The 17,468-nt window shown below is 37.7% G+C and overlaps 1 protein-coding gene across 4 annotated transcripts in view; it reads left to right on the forward strand.

The window, feature by feature from the left end:
• stox2b (storkhead box 2b) overlaps positions 1-17,468 on the forward strand; it is a gene marked incomplete at its 5' end in the record, with an annotated part of 65,006 nt that overhangs the window by 28,365 nt on the left and 19,173 nt on the right. The window contains one exon of one of the 4 annotated variants that reach the window (XM_084133955.1): positions 16,808-17,037. The exons of 2 other annotated variants lie outside the window; for them this stretch is intronic. Of the gene's footprint in view, positions 1-16,807; positions 17,038-17,468 lie in introns of those variants that run through there. One more of the 4 variants, XM_084133954.1, reaches the window with a different exon arrangement.

Raw genomic sequence — 17,468 nt, forward strand, 5'->3', positions numbered from 1 at the left:
CATGCTTATTTTTGTTACGTGCAAATTTCTCAAGATGGATCCGGATGGATGACTTTTTTTTTTCTTTTTTTTTTCAGCTTTTGATTTTTAGCTTTATTTTTAGTGGAATGGTTGTCAGGGGATGACTTTAGGGGGTGCTACCTCTCAGAGAGGATCTTGGGATGCTGGTTGTAGTGCGCTGTTAGTATGTCAGCATGATAAACTCTGAGAAGCTGCAACTGTAAATTCATCCTCTTAAATCAGCGCCGCTACTTTCACCAAAGCGCAACTTGTATTTCAAATCCACCGCATTAAAGGGGACTTATTGTGCCCTTCTTGGGGTGCACTTTTCAAGTTTTACGGTCTAGTTTTCATTCTTCAATATTCAAAAAACACTTTATTTTTCACTTTTCCATCACCTCTTTTCCCAGTCTGTTTGTAATGCTGGATCAGTGTGTTGTGATTGGTCAACTGCTTCGAGCGTGTTTCGGATATGTCACACCAATTACCATAACCGTGAGTTTGAACACACTACTAAAGCAACTCAACCAGGCCAGTGACTTTATGCCTTGTAACTTTGCAGGCCTTTTTCATGCTCAAACAGCAACACGACACACTAAAGAAAATTGAAAATGTAAAAAAGCATAATAGAACCCCTTTAAACTGTACATTTCAAGAGAATTATTATTGGACTTCAGATAGTTTTGTGCAATAAAATGTTATAGATAGTTAGGCTTTTTGCTTTTTTAAATGTTGGTCTGTGTGCACCGTGCGTCACGTCTCACTGCGTAAGTGGTGCGCTTTTAAGGCAACATCAAGCTAAAATAGTAAAGATTTTAAAAATGCATCTTAAGATGATTGCATTCTGTTACTTTCTCTTGCACTCTATCTTAGTAAGAAATGCGTCTGATCGGGGTCTGGTGGACGTGACCCTAAATCAGCCTAATGATACAATCAGTGCTCCCACAGGGAATTTTAATGCTGTGATTTCCAGGCCTAGAAAAGTCAGAGAAATAATTAAATTGTAGACTTTTTCTTTTAATATAAATTGTTCTGGTAGCTCAGCTCTAAAATATTTGTCTGTGAGAAACTGCTTGCTATGATGTAAAACCAAATAATTGTTAAAATCCTCAAAATTAAAATGCGTAGTTTTGCACAACCCTGTTTCGTTTAGATGTATTACGTGATGTGCTGTAATCAGGTACACTGGATGTACTGAGACCCACTGTAGTTATGATATTTGAGCTACGTTGATTACACTAGCTCTTTTTGTGATACTTAACCCGGCTTGTTCAGACCCAGAGGGCGATATATAACAGGATAAACTGCATCTCATATTTTGATCGGCTAATTAAGGTTTCCTCTTGGATGTCATTATACCGAATCACTGCAGAGAGATCCCAGACCCAAGCTCAAGGCCTGAAACAACAGAGTGCTCCAATAAAAATAAATACTCTTATTACCGCTGTGCCAGAACTCCTTCGTTACAGCTGCTCTCCTCTGCGCTAACGAGAGAATTAAGTGGCGATGACCAAGGATTACCCCATCCCAGTTTGATTAGTCTACGTCCAGCAGTCTCACCAACAAAGTCCAAGAATAGATATTGTGTGAGCCCAAGCTTGACATGAAGGGCACCACCTGTTGTTTCCCTGAAGTGTTTTTGCCATCCATACCATGGCGTCAATGGTAGGTGAGTTATGGTTCATTGGTTGACATGCGTGAAGGTTCACAGCTCAAATTTACTCTGGCCTGCGTAAAAAAGCCACGTTCCAGAGGCTTGAGGTAAAGCTGAATAGTGATGGGTTAAATGCATTGGTTTGAGGATCCTTCCTTTTTTCTTTAGCAGCATTGGGTGTCAAAGGTTAAATAATGTGGTGATTGTAGAGTTTGGGTGTCATTTGGGGCATAAAGCACTAGCATGCAATTCAATGTGTGTGGCTTCTTCACTGGCTAGCGGGAGGTTCTGTTTTAAAGATTATTAAAATGGGTGGATGACTCTCTTGACGATTGTGAATCTTAACTTGATTGTTCTGTACAGTTCCTTAAAACCCATTATTTATAGAGTTGTTGTGACTGGTATCAAAGCACTGGCATTTGGTTTTGGTTTTAAAGTCTGCTTTTGGTTTATGTTGAAGAGGCCGTTTCAGCAGTTAGTGATTTCTGCAATCAGAAGGAATCATAGAAACATCTGCTCTTTTCAGTCTTAATGTTCTTTCTGTTAGTTTCCCTCTAATTGTATGAATAATATTGTAGCTACCCAGAACTGTGTACAAGGGTTGCATATAGACCATATCTGCATGTATTGTCAGTATTTGTTCATTTATAAAAAATAAAAAAAAATTCTTGCCTGAGCCGACTAAACATTTTAAGGGTGCTCCGATTGATCGGGCGCCGATCATTATTGGCCGATAATAGCTTTATATAGTTTGATCAGTGGTCTCTAAAATGGCCGATCAGAAGAGCCAATCGGATGACGCAAAGGTTGTGTGACAATTTTTCTATGCACAGCTACGTTCACCGGTCAGGCAGTTCTACCAGGTGTCTGAAAAGGACAATAACAATAAATTTGCAACATTTTTGTGGAGATATTGCAACGACAGCAACACTACAGCAAGAAACTATGGCTGTGCGATTTGAGTGCATTTCTTTCCTTCACATCTGTGCGCTTTCGTTCCTCCCCTCCCTCACGTCCTGACTTTGCTTAGGCGCTCCAAATGGTAAACCCACCCCTGGTAATGTCTTAAGTGAACATAAAAAGTTGGGAAATAGTTGCATGTGTATCAGTACATTGGATCCGTGCAATCGGTCTTAAAATAAAAGCAGCCTAATATTCCTGCTGCTGTCTGTCATTATTAATGTTAATCAAATAAGACAAAGAGAAAATTACTAACTAGATTAATCTATATTTAATTTATACAGTGAAGACTATGCAGTTTTTGCATTTGATTACTTTGTTGATAAAGACTGTTCTGTTTTTATTTTTATTTATTTTTATTTCACAGGAATGCTATATTTAAGTTCCTAATCACCTCCCAGAGAGGTAATGGAATATGTTGCACGTTGCTTGCCAATAAATAGAGTTGTCGATTTATGATACTTTGTCATTGCTTTATTTTTATTATTTTTACATATACTTAAATACATTGTCATTTAGAATAGTATTATTTATTTCGGTGATCGTATCGGCCAATACTGCTTACAGTTATCGGTAATCGGCCCCAAAAATCCTGATCAGAGCACCGTTAATAGATTTTAAGCAGTGGTTCTCAAACTGGTGGTCTGATGGATTTCAAGTGATTTGGATGATCAAGTTGTTCATTGTTAGCTTATTATATTTAATGCGTGAAATGTTAAAGAATTGAAACTTATTGTGAAAAGAATAACACATAAAATAATAAAAACAATAGTCCAAAAGTGAGTTTAACAAACCAAAAAAATAAGAAATTTACGTTGTTATTCACTGATAATCTTGATGAAGCTAATCTGTCAAATCTTGTTAGCGTTTCTTACTTTAGGTTCCTCACACAAATTCCATATTTTTTTGGTTTGTTAAACTCACTTTTGGACTATTGTTTTTATTTTATTCATGCAGGAAAGAAACGGTTATGAAGTACTTTGACATCATGTCATTATCATCTTTTTGTAATAATTCAAAGAACTGTTGGAAGCATTTGCTCCCCGATATATGTTAAAATCCATAGGAAAAACAAATGACTCTGAATTCCTCACATGGCTTATGTGATATTTTTAGTGTGGTGGCGGTGTGCTGCCGGTCGAGTGAGCTTGCGGATTGTACAAACCGCCTGACTTCTGTGGCCTGCTTTCTCGTTGAGGAGTGTTAGTTGGGGGTGGGAAGGTAAAAACTATTAAGGGAAGGTCATACAATCATCCGCATTGTTTAGAGATAAAGTTGTAGGCTTTGGCTTTACGGTTAATGCTGAACTTGACCCTGTGCTTTCTTGTCTTTCATTATTCTTCTGTATTTCCAGTAACACATGCCTAGTGTGGAGTGCTAATCCGTGCAGGTCAGTGGGGAAGCCATGGTATGCAATATGCACATGCAAATTATGTCGACGGACAAGGTTGATAACTTACAGCTGTACTTGGACAGGTTTTGTGGAGTTTTAGAATTTCTATCTGATTGTTTTGACTGTCTCCTGTTTAGTCCAATTATATTTTTCAGTATCTGAAATCTGCGTTTCCCCAGTTTAGTATTTTCTCAGTCAAGAAGAGTTTTAAAACGATTATAGGGAATTTTATTCTGTCATGGGTGAGTTGGGAGAGAGATTTACTGTTATCTTACCTGGCTATCGCTCAGCACAAAATTACACTGACTGACTATAGGGGGTTTTCTGGAGGAGTTCCCAGAGTCATTAGGAAAGTAATGTTAGGGAAGTCTGTGTTGGTTTCAAATGTGTAATTAATTTGAGGCAATAAGTAATACATTTTTGGTTGCAGTCTCCTGGAGAAAAATTGTGCTACAGTAAGAGGAAAGATTTGTGCATTGCTAATTTAGGAAAACCTATCATATCTTTTAGCCTAAAATGGAAACTTCAAACCACTACATATGTTTAGTCTTTCGGATCCTCTTTGGACACGCGTATACACACATTCTCTTAGTCGCAAGGAAAATGTCATAGCTCCGTGTCAGTTCAGGGATTATAGAGGGATTCACTTAAATGTTGGTGAAATCCCAGATTTTGTTTCAGTAGATGCCTAAAATTGGACATGTGTTATGGGATAGACTTTTTCCACCTGCAGTTCCTTCATAACATTTACTTGCGTTATGTCCCATAATATTCCAAGATTTTCTGCATTAAGGGATCTTAAACTTTGTATTTCAGTTAAATTGAAAATAAGACCCAGATTTCGTGGCACATATGGTACTGGATAGTTTGCCATTAAAATATTAGGAGATTGATTTGTAGGCCATTTATTTTAAATAGCTAACTGCCCAGATCAGAGACCATTTTATCTTGAAAGGCTTCTTAATGCTGCAATCAGACTTTACTTTGACTCTTTGTATGCAGTCATTATTTCTAATCTGACCCCACTGGTATCATACTTGGCGTAGTGTCACATAACAGCTCTAAAATAAATAACAGCTGGTCTTGCTGTTCAGGGCATACAGAGCAATAGTTGATGGGACCAGCTTAGATGTCAGTAAACCATGTGACTGCATTTGACCAATTACCCTTATCAACCTCTCCAGCTCTCGCTCTCTCTTTTTTTCTTCCTCAACAACTACTAATACTGGTCTAGCATCTAATTTAAGGTTAAGCTTCATATCATATCATAGTAGTGATGTAATTGATGAAATAGTGTTTTGACAAAATCAGAACATTGTGTCCTTGTGAATGTTTAAGCATTGATGCATGTAATTTGTTTTTATACCAAATCATGTCAGGACATGATGTTGAACCATTAAAGATCATTAGATATTCAGAAATGAGCACAGAAGCTTTCTGCAAACATTGTGCTATATTTTATTTGATTTTGTCCAAACTCAAGTCAAGTGTTAAAAAAAATCAATTTAATTTAATTTCAGAATCATTTGCGATTTAGAGTTCATGAAAATTGAAAATGGTAATGAAAAATTGAATTGTTTTTGCCACAAAACTTGTGGACTCATAAGGATTGAGAATGCCTTTTGTGCGAGCACCAAGACACCAAGCTGTCTTGAGAAAGAAACTTTTACATATTTTCTCTCTTAAGCACAGTTTAAAGTATCCTTGTCATATGCGTCCCATTAACGTCTTGCAAAAAACATCAAACATTTCTATGTCATGAACAGTTATAATGAATTAATGTTTATTTGTTGGGAAAATCCTTTACTAAGTCATTCCCAGTCATTCATCAGATTGGCTTTTGAGACTGTTATTTACCACAAGCTGTTTTGATTGTTGGAGACTATTTGGGCTTGATTGCCATTTTTTTGAATGCTTTTGTTTGTTTTCTGGTGCTCTATGCATTTTCTTCCAGACTCTTAGAGAGAAGCTTTGGATGCCATGAAAAGGAACGCTTCCCTAGCCATTTGATTGGATGGGAACTCTTAAGTATTGGCAAGCTGCTCAGAATTGCCATGTCCCACCACACAAGTGCACACAAATACACTCGATCTCACACACACAGTTGCACACCATGTTTTCATTGTCCATGATTTATTGGGATTCTGAAGATGTCGCGAAGTTCTCAACAGCCTCTCTTTGCCGTCTTTCTCAGTCTTTCAATCCCAAAACCAATGCGAGTGCCTTCATATGTGATGGCAGTTCAGATTCAGCGTATGAAGTTAAGTGAAGTGTTAAATCAAACTGCGTATCCACAGAAAGTTTGAGAGAACTTTTTTTAGGGCTATCATAGTCATAGTGTTAACTTAAGATATTAATTAAAAATGTTTAATGCAACAGTTTCTCTTTGTCACTATCACCTTTTGCTTTTTTTGGGGTAACACTTTACCAATAAGGTTTCATTAGTTAATTACATTAGTTAACATAAACTAATAATAAACTGCACCTTTACAGCATTTATTAATCTTTGTTAATGATAATTTACTAATACATTATTACAATCAAAAGTTGTATTTGTTAACATTAATGCATTGCGAACTAACATGAACATGCTGTATTTTTATTGAATAACGTTAACAAAGATTAACAAACACACTAATGTTAACGAATGAAACCTTGTTGTTAAAGCCACACCGCGGACTTTGTGACCTAAAGAGTTGACGCATACGAGTTATTTTAAATGATTCCTCAGGCCAATATACAGCGTTTGACACTATTAATGCTCCGAGCGGGGCTGCCCTCTTGAAATACCGCCTATGTAAGTTTGGAGAAGACGGACCGTCGTTGGCCAGGTCATGTGACCTGGAGAACGTATCGCTTTACGGCCATCACGTGACCATAGGCTCTGATATACTCATGGAGCAGACTTTTGCGACAGTGCTGCGGCGCTTGTGGCCTCTAGGGGCGCTAGACGTGAAAGTTACAGGTCTAGCGCCCCTAGCGCCCGCAAAAGTTCCGCGGTGTGGCTTTAAGTGTTCACACTTTAATGCAGGAAAAACCCTGAATGACAATATAAAAGCCTGTTGCTCTTATAATATAAAACATACTCTTTTTCTCACACTGTATAAATGAGACTTTATACATGAAAATGTATAGCTGCCCTCATATATTTTAAAAAGAGGGTCATATTGTCATATTTGGGGGTCCTTGCCTAAATAAATCTGTTCTATGACATATGTTATTTAAATGGAAAATAAAATGGGTCCTAACACTTGCCCTTTAAAACGATACGCTTAGTATATTGTAGAACCGAGTAATTGGAGCATCAGGTAGCACACATGGATTTGAGTGGAAAGCTTGATTTGATAACCCAATGCTATGAATTCTCTTTAACGTGTTAAAAGCCTTAGCCTTTTCCTGGATCTGTACAGTCTCTATTCTCAGCTATCTCTGTATTGGTCTTTCACATATTTTCTCTGTCCTTTCCCATTCGTATCCTAGCTGACACAGTCTCAGTAAACTGTAAGATGTCTGTGGGCCCCAACGTCGGAGCCTCTGCGAGTTCTCCAGCTAACTTAAAATCTGCTATGCAGCCCTTTGGCATTTATAATTGCAGTTTTTACTTTCATTCATTTTTTTTTTCTTCCAGTTATTGCAGAAGTGACTGAAGCTGTTAACCTTGAAGTTTCAAAGATGACTTCAGCATACTAATGTACTTTCTTTTATTTGTTCTCCTTGTTTTGCCTTTTTTATGTCTCAAGCATTCTTTTAATCTTTTCATTCATTAAGCTTATACTTTTGAAACTCAGTTCAGGCTGTAAATTGCAGATTGTGTGACAAGAATGCAGGGATAGAAAGCCTTTTTAACACGGACAAGGTTGTCATCACCTCCTTTTGAGAAGGGCTGTGCAGTGTCATGCATGCATTTCTAATGAAAGAGCGTTAAACTTCAAACATATCCAGAACTCTTTGTGGTTTTTTCAGCTTATTGCACTGTAAAGGACAGCATTCATTTTGGAGTATGTCATGTTTATTGCCGTTCGCCATAGGACTAAAAGAACGCTTCAGTTCGATACATGTCCCGCTGAGGCGATGCCTTGAGTTAAATCAGTTTTGACAATTAATTTGTGGTGGATTTATCTTTTCTTTTTTATCTTTAATATTAAATTGGAGGTGGGGAATGAATTCAGAGATGCTGCTACTCTGAGAAGGTTTTAGTATGCTGTGCTCTAGCTTGTTAAACTGTAAATATTAAACAGCAAAGTTCTGAGAAGTTGAAGTCCCTTTTAAATGATCAACACTAAAGAAATATTGAAGCTAAATGCACATTCTTGCTTTCAGGCTTCAGTTTTTTCACTGGTCTTTGAGACTGACGTCTTTACGCTCGACTTGTTTAGACAACCCACTGTCCGGTTGATTATGAAAATGTGTAGTTTTGCATTTCCCTGATATTTACAGAATGCCCTACCACAGTATTTCAGATCTTGAATTACATTTGGTCCTGATAAACAAAAGTTGTGTTGTTTATGTGTTGTGTAATGAGGTCATAATTCATATGACAAATTCATTTAAATGAATATTTATTTACTGAAGCTCTGTCTGAGAGTCTTTTATTCCAGATGTTTTTACTGGTGTTTTGGCTTTGTCAGCAGACCGTGACTGGTTTGATCTGAGCTCTTAGATCTTTAGGATTTGTTGCTACAGTAAGCAGTTGAAATCTGCATTTTGGGAGAATGTTTTAGCAGTTGCTCAGTTCAAGGTGTTCATACTGACTGACAGGATCAGTAAGATTTGTAGCTTTCCTTTGAAAAGTCTCTAATGCTCTCTTATGCATTTATTTGATAACTGTAAAATGGTAGTGCATGTATAATAATGTAAGATGGATGGATGGATGGATGGATGGATGGATGGAATACTATAGAAAGAAATAACCCAGTTGAGCTCACTGACTACTAGTCAATTTTTGACAACACAGTTGATTAGTTGACCGTCGTGACCCATGACTAATGTGCCATGACACCTTTTACTGCCTCAGGTCCTGAGCGAGGCCTGAGCCATCATTATTGGCAATTGACCGTTCGCAAAGACCCACCCCCTTTAGTTACTGTTGCTATGTCCGAAAAGCGATGCCGCTCTCACGCCACACCATGTTCTCACAGTGAAACATACATCGAGGAGCAGAGAGGACACTGACAACATGCTGACAGACAGGACAGACCAGGATACTTCTGATATGAAACAAAGTCTCAACTTTCAAATTTTTTAAAGAAATTTAAACAATAAATACCGTTTTGTGGCTCTTTAATATGTCTGACAGATTGCTGTAGAGCCTCAGTTAAAGCAAGTTGTGAACCGATCATCTCTTCCTTCTAGTTAATTTAAAGCATCAAATAAACCTGAATGAACATAAGAAGGAATGTTGTTTTAACTGCGGAAAGACGTCAGTAAACTCAGTTTTTCAAGTTCAAATCCTCCAACGTTAATCTAACTCTCCTGACTGCTTTGTCGGACAAAAATGGCGGATTCGGAGGATGGTGGATTATGATTGGTCGGATCGCCTGTCAATTAAACTCCCTGCGAAGGGTAAATTCGATCACTATTGTCTTTATCAGATTCAGATATTAACTGTGTTAACAGTTGGAGTTCAGTGTCTAAACCAGAATCATTTGCTTGTTCCACATCAGCGAAAAGATTCCGGTAATGTTTTTGACTGCACTTGACATACGCACATGGACATTCACCTATATGCACATCATCTCTTTCTGACATGTCGGCTCCCACACATACACTGCGGCATAAAGGATGCAGCAGAGCATGCTGGGATACAGAATGAACCCGTTAACCCGCCACGGCCCCTCGGCTGCCTGATGCAAGAATGCCCCCTGTGGAGAAACACACACATACTTGCACATTTACACCAACACACACTCACTTTTTAATGTCTGTTTTTGAATATCTAAATAAATCTTTCATAAGCACCCAGGCAGAGGAGACAAATTTGTTCTCTGCACTTATATTTAGTTCATGAGGTTTATTTTACTGATTTGTTTTGAGTCAAGAGATGCATTTAATCAAAGATAAGTGATAATGCATTTGCTCATCTAGAAATGAACATTTTAGCATTGACTGAAAACGAGTTGTGAATGAATCCCTTTAAATGATATTTAAATCTAGAGGAAATGGCTCGCTGTGTAACTGCTGGTGTTCTGACCTGGTTTATGCGGCGTGTATGTTGCGTGTACATGATTTGCCCTGTGCATTTCAGTGTATATTTTTATCTCTCCAACACACTGGAGAACATTTGTTAAATGATGGATGGAATCCATGTGTGTGAGTGTGAGAGCATGCAGCTTAACACCCTGCATTTAGTATCACGCATACAACTGTATGTCTGTATGAATGTCTAAATACCTCACACGTGTTTGCATTCATTTAAATGTGCAATAGCTTATGTGCAACTTTACATGCTTTGGTTGATTCTGTTGTTTTAGATATCAAAGACATACATACCAAAGACCCAAATCGTCATCAGAGATACGGAGCACTAGCACAGAGATTAGTGCGTTTTATAATCCGTAACTCTGTGTAGAGCGTCAGGAGTCAAATACTTCTGTCAGTGTGAGTGTGCTGAATCTGATCATCAGCCCTACGCATTACACTTCTGGGTCAAATTAAACTAGTATGTCTTGAGTATAATTCACAATGTTTACTTTTATGGAGTTAACCTTTTGACAGAATCAGTTTAGAATCAAGAGATTATTGCACAAGCAAGCACTAGCAGGGATGTGTTTTTTTTCATATTCATAAGGTTTGGTTGGAGACTGTACGATGACTGAAATTGTGAAATGGCCTTAAACAATTACTAAATAAACTGCAAAACGTTTTCTAATACATTTATTTCAACATTTCTTTTGACAGCGCTGTACGAGCTCGTGGGACACCCTTAGCATGTTAGCTAGGGTTCAAATTAGGGCTGTGCGGTATATCGATTATATCTGATATATTGCTTTTTATAAACGATATGGAATGAGGCAATACAGTTTATATCGATATACAGTAGTTTGATACGAGCACATCTGAAAAATAGCGGAGGACGCAGAATGAGCTGCTACGGGGAAGGTGCATAATTCACTTTGTCCTAAACATGAGCCATGCTTTGTAAGGACTTAAAAAAACTGGTAAGATATAGTTAACGCGTATAGTTTAAAGCGGCTGCCCTCCATCAGATAATAAAAAATAAAATCATTGTAATAATAATGTAACAATGTAAAAAATGTTAGAATGTAATGTGATTTTAACCTGTTTTTTGCACATAATAGGCTATTTATCGTAGCCTGTTACATTCACTATATTTGTTTTCATACCTCCAATATGAACATTGTTTGTAGGACAACATTGGACAGGATGTTATTTTTATTTTTATTTTTTTATAAATAGAATATCCAAATAGAAAAATAGAGAAAATACAGAGCTATATACCGTATATCGCCGTTCAACCAAAAAAGTACAGAGATATGATTTTGTTTTTTGGTCATATCGCCAAGCACTAGTTCAAAGCAAACCTTAACAAACATTTATTGCTCAAACATTGCTTTTATCCATACTTTGTAGAAATGATGTGGTTTGAAATAAAATCTATCAACCTACAGTACAGTATATTGGTTTGCTCTTTTGTTTCTTTTTCTTCATATCAAAGTGTCTTTTGGTACGCAATGATCCAATCTATTTTAATGGTGTGAGAACAATGTAAACGCTTCTTCTCACACAATCGTGTACACACCTTTCCTTAGTGTTTACACACCATTGGTGGAGTCTCGGGTGTCATGTCCTCAGGGTCACGCAGCGGAACAGGTATAGTGATATCACTCTGGCAAGCACATGAGACTATATGATTGACGGACAAATGTCTGCTGCACAATGAAGCGTGAGTCCTCAATATTTTGGTGTGTTTTCCAAAATATTGTATATTTTACATTTTTAAATGTGTATACTAGCATATAGACTGCCTCAAAGCTAATAGACATGGACGGAAATCCAATTTTAATTGGGTCTTTAATATCAAGCCAGTGTGTTTGTTTGGTCGAGTTTGTTTGTTTAATGTTGCCATAGCACTCGCTCTTTGAATGGGTTCAATTTGAATGACAAAGCAGCCGACGGAAGCCCCTGCTGCACTGTGGGGTATTGGCAATACAGCTGTAATCATTCACATCAAAACCTTTACAAGCCAATGATTTCTGTATTATATTTAAAACTTAGGGTCGATTTCGACATTTCAAGCTCCTATTGCATCACAGATGTAATGCTGAAGTGATCTGTCGAGGGTATGTGGAGGGCAGTCATATTTTGAGCTAGAATTAGTTTTCTTTGATGTCTCCCCTTGAGCCGATCCATGAAACAAAGTCATTTTTTGTGTGGAAGACGTGCCAAACAGTCTGAGCTTCTGTTTTCTAAGAGGCTACACATCTCATTCATTTAGGTTGTGCCGTGATTGAAGTCGGGCAGATCCACGGGGCATAAACATGCTGCCACACGAATTGGGGAAAAATTCCGCCTGACAGCTTTTTTTAACGTTTTGATCCATCCTGGAGACGAGACGCAAAATTTAAGTAGCCAAAAATTGGAATTCTTTCATATCTGTGGCACTTCCAACTTCACCCTGCATGTCTAGACTTTCCGTTACCACCATCTAGTGTTACAACCAACAGTAACTAGGGAATTATGGCGCGTTCAAGTCCTCCTGGGAAGTTCGTGTTTACGAGTTGAGAAGTCGTGTTTAGGAAGTCAGGTGCGGTTAAGTCACTTTCGTCGGAGCAAGATGGCAGTGTACCTTCTCTTAATTAACTACACAAGGTTTTTTAAGTCTACTTCTGGAAAATGAAGAACAAAGAATGTGCATCAGGTGTGTTTTGCTTTTTAAAGTTTTTTATTAATTTATGAAGCTACTGTGAACTTTATCGTTACATATGATATTGATATATTACAATGCTATTATATTTTGTGCAAGGAATTTTATTGTAAATAAAAAAAGCCTGACAATGTCATTGCTAAATACCTATAAATATTGTGGTACTCCGCCATGTTTCTCACTGACATGCCGCCAACTCATAAACATCAGGTCTTAAAGAAAATCTACAATTGTAAATACAACCTTTTCGACATAACATGAACGCAGTGCACCATTAGGCCTAATGTTCAGTTGGTATCAGTAATTAAAGGTGAAATGTGTGCACAATTTTTGGTTGCATCCAAGAATTTTCATTTTGGTGTATCATTACGTTTTGTACATGGCCATATTTTAATAAAATTAAATTCTGACAAATTAATTATTTTTCTAGAAGATAATCTCCACTTAACGATTTAACCGTCTCTCTAATAAAATATAGCATCTCATGTAGTCCCACCTCACCAAGCTATAAGGTGATTTGTTGCTGTGGCATCTGGTCTCTCCGGTCAGATATCCTGACACTGAATGCCACAGTGACCGCTGTAATGTGCTTTTTGTCTGTGTGTAGAGCATGTGTGTTATAATGTTTAATGCAACAGTGCACTTTTGTAACTTTTTTATTTGTTTAGTACTTATTATGGGGGAAGTTGTTGTCGGCATGGACATTTATCTATTGATATAGGACTAAATGGACTAAAAAAACCGAATGGTTAGGTTCTAGTGCAGATGTGGTGAGGAGCATATACAAGACCACAACGTCTTTATGGACAAAGGGAAACGTTTGTTACACGATTGTTTGTTACACGATTGCTAATTATTTCCATTTTTCACGATTTCTAGAATTTGTACAGGCCTTACACTTTTTTCAGTGTCAAGAGAAGCCTATTGTAATTAGCAAGTCATTTAATTTTATTCGTGAAGCAGATAAAGCTTCTAAAGGGTCAATGACATTTGGAACAGCAGACTGCATTTTTTTATATTTTTTTATATTGCATATATATATATATATATATATATATATATATATATATATATATATATATATATATATATATATATATATATATATATATATATATATATATATATATATATATATATATATATATATATATATGCAATATAAAAAAATGCATACACACACACACACACACACACACACACACACACACACACACACACACACACACACACACACACACACACACACACACACACACACACACACACACACACACACACACACACACACACACACACACACACACACACACACACACACACACACACACACATATATATATATATATATATGATTCTTTAAACAAAGTTAAAAAAAAAAAATTGAAATAATTTGTAACGTTTTATATAAAAAAAAAAATGTTTAGCATTCTAAATACATTTATGGTCACTTTTAATATTTTAATACATTCTTGCTGAATACAATATTAATAGTGATACTTGGCTCAGATGGAATAAAAAAAAAAAACGACTAAATTGCAAACCAGTCTATTGGTAAAAACACCATTTATTTTCCATTTCCAAGTAAATGGGACTATTTTATCACCCAGAATTGATTCACAGTGTGATTAACGGTTCCTTTTATAGGGAGATCTGTCAGTCAACCCTGGGAACCTGAATTAATTTCAGGGGCCGACTGCATGAGACAGCAGATCCTCTGTGTTTCTGAATAAAGCCTGAGCCTTTTGTGATTGTCCTTTTAAGAGACCACCCCTCCCCCTCTCTCGTGATAACCCCCTCCCCCTCTTTCCTTCCAGCTCCTCCTCACACCCACTCGCCATAATAACAGCTACCAGTACCATGATCATACACACTCATCGTTTGCCTCAACATGGAAGTGACGTTGGATTTGGGTCATTTGTGGTGCATGATGTCATTCGACTCTTGTGCACTCCGATTATTAAAAAAAACAGGAATCTCCTTCCCCAAAATGCAGTTGTTGTTATAGTAGTAATAATAATAATAGTACATTTTTATTAGTAATGTGCCTTTCTCATACTCAGAGTGCTACAATGTTACAGAATACAAAATAACAAATAATACAAAGTATATAATATCAAAAATCATGTTATTGAACTTTAATACATAAAGTAATGCATCCTTCCTATTCAACTTTTGGCCCGCAACAATAGAATAATAACAAACAAATAAAAAAAAGTTGAGCTTTTAACACCTTTTACATGACACTGTTTCTTTTCATGTCCATAAAATAAAAAAATAAGTTGCCATAAAGAAAAAAAAAAAAACACTTTCAATAAAAAATTATTTCAGTTCTCCTGATGTTATTTGGTATACTTTCCTTATGTGTGCTTCTAGGTTGCTATATAACACCTGTATTCGACACTAACACGTACGTGCCAGCTTTGCAGGTTATGCAAAGCATGACACACGGATCCCGACCGAGGCGAAAACACAGGAATTTTCTCTGTTTTAATGCTTTAAATGCTGTTCAGGAGCCATGTGCCACTGTTGACAAGCAAGCCGTTGTGCTGAGGGTAATGATTGAGATGCAGTTTGACCAATGTTTGCGTTACTTACATGACCGACCGACCAATGGTGGCGTGTGAGAAGGCGGGACCTAAAGCAATGCAAAAACGCTCACAAAGACACTTTTTTTTTGGGGGGGGGGGGTCCAAAAAAAGAGGACATGTCCGGGAAAAAGAGGACGTATGGTCACCCTAGTGTCAAACTAGTCGCTGATCATGGCCTATAGAGGGCGCAACAGGATAAGAAATCTTTGAAGTCCACTTTTATGCTCCGTTTCCATCAGTTAAAATGACAAATAACTGCGTACTCCGAGAGCTCTCCACAAGATATGTTTGATTATACCATCTGGATGCTCAAAATTGAGCATTGAAATGCACGTTTTAAACAGCTTATTGTACACGTAAGTTGATCGCACGCGCACACACAGAAGGTAGCTCACAGATCAGGTGGAGATCGCGCACACAAACATTTAGTGGCGCAGAAATGTAATGTCAACACTGTTCTGTGATTTATCAATAAAATAGCTTAGAAACTGAAGAGTTCTAGCATATATTTCTTAGTAACTAAACCCCACAGCTTCACTATTAGTAGAGACGCTGCAAGGTAGAAATGATTCACACCCATATATGCATTCATATAAATGTAATCTTTACTGTTCTACTTTATCTGTATCTGATTTAGAACGAGCAGAAATCTGTGAGAAATATAACAACCCAAAGACAAAAAAACTGAAAAATATTTTGGAGCACTGTGTCATATGCTGTAACTGTGCACAAGGCAACCCGCGTTCGAGTCTCAGCTCGAGGTTCAGGCTTATTTGTTCATTAATGACATCATCAGCGACTAGTCGACTCCACTTTAATCACATAAATGTGGACTTCAGACATTCGACTTCAAAATCAGAAGTCGTTCAACCCCTAGAGTGATGTATAATTCAAAACGCGCAGCTGAGTTTTATATATATTGCAGCCTTTTGATAGAATTTGCTGGTAGACCAGAATAAAGTAAGTTACAATAATCAATCCTAGATGTAATAAAAGCATGAATAATCCTCTCTGCATCAAGCCTAGAGATAAAGGGTCTAATACAAGTGATGTTCCGAAGATGGAAAAAAATAATTTTTTTAATGAGTATTAAAAGTCATGCATTTATTACACATTGGAAAAATGTGCTTTGAGCCTGATTCCTTCAATTATTAATTAGCATAATGTGGCATACTGGGGAAAATCTGTGGAACCTGAAACCGAGCAGCGGAAAGAGAGAAAATGTGGCTCGTGGAAGAACAGGCACTAGGTACAACAGGGATGCGTTGCCATAACAACCTTTTCTGTAAGGGTCCGCCCACTAGACTGTGTCAGTGGGCATTCCTGGGAGTGAGCAAGTGTTGTAAGGACCCCCCTCCCCTCCCAAAAAAAAAAAAAAAACACAGTGCAAGCTCAGCCACCAATGTGATTGGTCACACCTCCCCTCTCTTTGTGTGGACCAGAGCATGCTGGGTAAGACCCTGGAGTGAATGCTCATTTGTCTGTGGAAGGCTCTCGGAAGGATCCCAAAGTCTGCTTGGATTTTAGGAGCTGGAGCCACACGGAATAAACCGAGGTAGAGCTTGATCTTCTTCTCTCTTTCATCACAGCCACGGCTGTGTTTCTATCGCACGTTCATCTGCACGCGTGTGCTGTTGCGTTGTCAGAATGAATCACAAAAGAGGGGGTGGGGTTGATCGGGAGGTGTTTGGACAAAGAGCCCAAGCTGTGGGGGGATTGTTTACTACGCAGCGTCAGGCGTGAGCGCGTCTTCTGCGGACCTCCTCCTCCATTATCTGATGTCGAACGCCTCCGTAGCAAAGCACATTCATGTTTGCTAATTCAAGGATGGTTGTCTCTATCATCCTCTTTTCCTCTGCGTTTCTCTCCATGTCATGTGTCTCGCTTGTGTTTTATTAACCCTGTCAGTGCCGTGCTGATCTCACCAGGGCAGTGATGCAGCTGTTGCAGGCTGGATCAGATAAAGAAGGACTGCTTTTCAACCCT

The sequence above is a fragment of the Abramis brama genome, assembly GCF_963993115.1.
Source record: "Abramis brama genome assembly, chromosome: 13".
NCBI classification, from domain to species: domain Eukaryota; kingdom Metazoa; phylum Chordata; class Actinopteri; order Cypriniformes; family Leuciscidae; genus Abramis; species Abramis brama.